Here is a 6214-nt window from a genome sequence, read left to right on the forward strand (position 1 = left end):
TCATTTGCGTTACATGGAGAGGAAGCCCACGAGAACCTCCCACGGTTAGCCTCATTGGAAGGCGAACGCTCTATATCCTGAGCCATCACGGTTCTCGATATTGATTAGTAAAAATCGTGAGAAAATTCTTTTCTGTATGCTTTATATATATATATATATATATATATAAAGCATACAGAAAAGAATTTTCTCACGATTTTTACTAATCAATATCGAGAACCGTGATGGCTCAGGATATAGAGCGTTCGCCTTCCAATGAGGCTAACCGTGGGAGGTTCTCGTGGGTTTCCTCTCCATGTAACGCAATGCGGGTTAGCTCCATCAAAAAGTCCTCCACGAAGGCAAATTTCTTCCAGTACTCGGTCCGGGAGTTCGCTTGTCTTCTTGATTAGGTTCAAAATTACAAGGCTACGGAGTTGAACATTAGTCGTCATAAACCCATAAAATTGGGTCGGCTGTTCAACGAAGGTTATAAAATAAAATAAGACAGTTAAAATTTGTAAACAAAAACGATTGTTTTTCAAAGTTTATAATATATTAGTTTTATTAAATAACTTACCGAATAATTAATGTCAAGATGTTTAAAATAAAACAAATTGAATTCTTAGAAATTTTGTAATTTACTAGTTTACATATATGCTTATTGTGAAAATTAAAGTCAAAAAATTAATCTTTAAAAATTTCATAACATATAAGGCTTACTTTATACTTTCTCAAACGTGCAGGCATCAAAATGTGAAGAAAACATTCCCTAACTTAGTTAAAGTTAAAAAAAAATCTTAACTTAAGTGAAATCAGCAATTGTTTAACACTATGTGAACATAAATCTCTGTTCTTCTCATGTTTGAAAAACATATTTCTTCCTATTCTACCCCTTTTCAAAATGATTGGACATAATTGTATAATTACAATAATTGCAAACGATAACAACTTTAAGATGAAATTTTAAATAGTTAAAAAGTAATCTAATCTAATTTAAAACCAGTTTTGTTTTATCTGTTTCTTGATAATGTTAATCTATCTCCGTCAGCCATATTTAAATAAAATATTAAGATAAAAGGCATATTTCACAGGGGAAAATTCTGTTCTATTAATGCATGATTACATTTCGTTTAACAAATGAGATATTTATTTTGCGCTTTTGTTTTGTTTCAAGGAACTTTATCAGTCTTTAAATACATTAAAATGTTTTTTTTTTAAAGTTAAGCCATTGTCTTGTGATCTTTTTTTCTAAGTCACATATATTCTTTTGACTTTTAAATTAGATTTTAGGATAAATCAAAATAGTATGCAATAAAAAATAAAAATAATTAATTCAGAATGCTAATTTTCTTCTCGTGTTTAATGAGATGAGTAATGGCAACGATAATGGAGGTGATGATGATTATGTATGGCTGGTATGTCAAAATAGCGAGTCACCCTCTGCCTAAATCAATTGCGGACTACGAGAATCATTTCATGATATATTTTAATTATTATTTAAACGATGTTAAGAAATCATATATTATATAAAATTCAAAATGCTTATTTTTTATTTTATATACAGGGTGTTTATGAAGTCCCGGATCCATTTTGATGTTTAATAACTCATAAAATAATAAAGATAGATTAAAATTAATAACAAAAAAGGTTAGATAGACTCAAAAAGTTTCATGACCCTTGTTAATGAACTTCCACGGTGCCCCCTTCGTCGCACGGAGAATATCAAGTCGATAGTCAATTTCACGCCAGGTAGCGGCAAGCATGTCGGCATCCACAGAGGCTATTGCGGTTGTAATTCTGGCTTACAGGTAATCAATGTTCGACACGATCCTCCTGTAAACATTGTCCTTTATAAATCCCCAAAGAAAAAAGTCCAGCTGCGTTATATCAGGTGATCTGGGTGGCCAAGGAATTGGACCTCCTCGCCCAATCCATTCTCCTGAAAAATGGTCATTCAAAGAACTACGAACGATGATACCCCAATGAGGTGGTGCACCATCTTGTTGCAAAAAGACACGTGGCTGAAGCTCTTCTAGTTGTGGAAATACGAAGTTTTCCAACATGTCTAAGTATACGACTGATGAGACCGTCATTTCTGTAAACAAGAAAAGCCCAATGACTCGGTCGTGCATCAGTCCACACCACACATTAACATTTGGGGAATCCCTTTGTGTCTCACGGTATTCATGGGGGTTTTCAGATCCCCATATGCGCACATTATGGCGATTAACAATGCCAGAAACATGAAAGGATGCTTCGTTGGAGAACATTATGCGCTTCAGAAAATCAGCAGCATCTTCTATCATTCCTACCATATCTGTTGCAAACGCCATCCTCCTAGGCCTATCGTCCGGTTGCAAACCTTGAATAATTTGAACTTTGTATGCATGCAGTCTTAATTGTTTCTTAATAACCTTGCACACTGTCGAAATTTGCATATCCAATTCTCTTTCCGCTGATCTCACAGATCTTCTAGGATTGTCTAAAAGTGTCAGTCTGACACGCTCAACATCAAAATCACTTGTGCAAGGACGTCCGGACTGTCATTATTTTAGTAAAATTCTTTCATTATTACTGAAATCTGACTTGTGAAAAGAATCGCACACTGGAGGATGCATTTGTTAATTATATTGAGCAAAAAGTGTTTTATACTTAAGTTGATAATTTATTTTATAAAAAATAAATTCAATTTGTTTAAATTAATGCAGAAAAATCAAAGTGTTAATTTATTTAAAGCTAGACATGTGATTTAGACCACGATATTAATCATGATTTAAAACAAATAATGTACAGTTAAAAACAAAACCAAAAAAAGTAGACCGCTTTGAATAATTTTTGATCTAATGATCGGACGCTTTAAGAGTCAATTTTAATGATTCGAGGAAATGACACTAATTAGTGCAGACGATATTTTAACTTACCAAATCAGACACAAAAACGTACTTTCTCTGAATAAACAAATATTTTCTTTCGACGAATTCGGATTGCTGACTCCCAAAATATGGGGGGGGGGGTTAACCACAATCCGGGAGGTACTGTCTAAATAGTTTGGTCAGGCGAGCAGTCCAAAGTTTAGACCCCTTAATGTTAATTTTTCTTTTTGCGTATTTCACCTTATCTGGAGTGCTTCTTGAGCGAATTGAAAAGTTTTTGCACACAATTATGAAATTTGTTTATCCAAAGATAAATTCCATCCGTAAGAAATAACTTTAATAAAATATTTATTATTTTTTTTTAATGAAAAGGTTTTGAATTGCAAGGTATACAATTTTTACATCATGATTAAGAATATATATTTAGATGACAAAATACAAAATTTGATCAAAATCGGTCAAATAGTTCCTGAGAACTGGAATTTTAAAAATGAATTGGAAGAAATAAATTCACTGGACGAAGAACGTGCTTGTAAATATTAGAGAACTAATGCTATATTTTAAACTATATTTCTCACCAAGTAACTCAACTTGGCATTATTGTAAGACCTGATGAACACACCACTCAGCCATGCCCAAATGCAGCTATTAACAACAATTTTAAAAAAATTCTTGATGATTAATGACTTACTTTGATCAATATACATCTTGTTGAGTTCCTTCTTCAATTGTTTCAAGTACTTGTTCTGTTCCTTCAAGTTTCGCCCGAGTGATGATAAAATTGAGTTGATGAGTGCGAACATTAGGTAAATATTCAAGATTGTACCTTTATTTCATAACAAGTGATTAAAAATCAATTTAGGCAGAACTGTGTCCTTTCCTTCAGTTCATTTTTTCCATAATTTTTTTTCTGAAGAAATGAGTAATGGGATGTAAATGCATACTCATTTGGTTCGATATAGAACAAAATGTCAGTAAAATTCTATTCAATAAGAGATACAGTTTTTTAAAAAGTGTCATTTGTTAAATAGTATCATTCATCCGAATCGTGACATGATGATACATTAATGACCATTATTAAAAAAAAAAAATTTTTTTTTTCATCGTAAGCATATAAATTTAAAAGTAAAAAGAAACAAAATTTCCCTTCAGGTAATGAAAATTGTTTAAAATCAAATTAAAATCAAGCTTAAGTCAATGTGTAACGCAATTTAAAGCATTACATGGAGCGGTATGAACATGATTTTTTTATAACCGGCGTTGAGCAGCGGAACCAATTCTGAGTTTACGACTATCAAAGTTCAACTCTGGAGCCTTATAACTTTGAACCCTACCCAGAACACAAGGAAACTCCTGGAATAAGCATTGGAACAAATTATCCTTAGTGGAGAACTTTTGGATGGAACTAACACTCGTATTTGCGTTACATGTGGCGAGGAAAACCTCTATATTCTTTTATTCAAACCCATGGTCTGCCTACTACTGAGGATAGTTTACGTCAGCACTGTGGTCAGTATGAACCGGGAGCAGAATTCGTGTCTACCCGCCTCTGCTGGGATTCGAACACTTTATCCCCTGAACCACCGCGGCTTCTGGTATGGAGATAAGAATATTTATTTTTATTTATATTTATTTTTTAAAGTATTTATTAGAATATTTAATTTTATTTACTTTTAAGAATATTACTTATTTTGTAAGAATATTATTAAATATAGAAGTTTATTGCCCCCATAAAATGGGTCAATATAAATTTCAATATAACTTATTGATCCGCTTATCAACATCGCATTGGCCTCGCTGGCATGGGGTACGGTAGATGTATGTCATTGCGTTTATGCCCCCTCCATCAGAAATCTCTAAAAGATATAACAGATTTAAGTTCACATATAAGTTCAAGACTAGTTTAGAAATAAAAACTAATATCTAATAGATAGAGGAAAAGCAATTTTCTTTTAAGTTTAATACCGGTGTTGAACAGCCGACCGAATTCTGAGTTTACGACTATCAAAGTTCAACTCCGTAACCTTGTAATTTTGAGCCTAATCCAGAAGACAATGGAACTCCTGGATAAAGCACTAGCACAAACTAGTCTTCGTGGGGGATTTTTCGATGGAACTAATCCGCATTTGCTTACACAGAACGTTAAACCACAACCACGAAAACCTCCCACTGTTAGCTCGATGGCAAGGAGATTCTAATCTATGATTCGTCAACCATTGAGGATGTTTTACGTCAGCACTATGGTTGGTGCGAGTCGGGAGCAGGAAGAAAACAATTTAATAATTTTTATGTGTGAAATATAGAGATCTTTACCGTGAGTTTCATTTTTAACCCCCCGTTGCGTCCGTGCTTCCCAATATTAGATCTATAGCTGGACGGCATAAAAAATGTGTATTTTTTCCGACCAATTCAAAAACACCACACAAAAAAAGCACTTCGAAAAAAATTTGGAGTTAAGACCTTTCAATTTATCAGAGCAGTTGTGCATATTTCCACGAGATAACTTAAGTACATTGGGGTCAATTGTCACATTATATTTTAACTTATTTTCATACTTATATGAAAATTTAACTAATTTAAAAAAATATTTAATAATTTTCCAGAAGAAGAATTTAGAATTCGCATCAATGGTTTTGTCTGGAATTGTGAGATTAACAGAAACGGTGTGAGCTTAATAATTTTGGGAGGGAGGAAAATTACTGATTTATCAAACAAAATTTCATTTTTTACCAAAACATATTTAATGTTTTTGCATGGAATAAGCACTTAACTGTATAGTTTTTCAACTCCCATAATTGATTGAATTACATTTTTCATAATGTTAAAATTTTTAAAAGTTTTATAGTTTGTGAAAAGGAGCCGTTTTTGTTAAATGACAGTTAATTTGTTAAAACCAATTCCTTTTTATTATATATAATGTTCTTGAAACTTTACTTAAATTGATGTCTTTTTTTACTTAAATTGATGTCAAAAAAAGATATCTTGCTCCCTCTGCAACAGTTCGTCTAAAATAGGCAATTTTCAAATTGTTAAATCTAATTATCAATTATGCAATGTTAATGCCAATTGCCTGAATTCATTGTTTTAAAAATCCGTTAAAACAATGAATAAAACCGTTTCAACTAATCCTATATTGGAAATTTTAAAAAAATAAATAAGTTCGTATTTAGTTAAACTATGCAAGAACACCAATAGAGGATATATAAATTATGATAACCTTTTGACACAGGATTTTTTTAAACATATTTTTTATACTTTTTTCATTATTTTGTAATAATTTAGGTCAAAATGAGAAAAAAATACAAGGTTATTCATAAGTCCCTCCGCCTATAAACGTCATTTTTCTTTACTACAACTGG

The 6214-nt window shown here is 32.2% G+C and overlaps 1 protein-coding gene across 2 annotated transcripts in view; it reads right to left on the bottom strand.

Moving 5' to 3' along the window:
- LOC107442404 (acyl-coenzyme A diphosphatase NUDT19) overlaps positions 1-6214 on the bottom strand; it is a 50793-nt gene that overhangs the window by 25698 nt on the left and 18881 nt on the right. The gene's annotated exons all lie outside the window — the stretch shown is intronic.

The sequence above is a fragment of the Parasteatoda tepidariorum genome, chromosome 4 (assembly GCF_043381705.1).
Source record: "Parasteatoda tepidariorum isolate YZ-2023 chromosome 4, CAS_Ptep_4.0, whole genome shotgun sequence".
In the NCBI taxonomy this organism is placed as follows: Eukaryota; Metazoa; Arthropoda; class Arachnida; order Araneae; family Theridiidae; genus Parasteatoda; species Parasteatoda tepidariorum.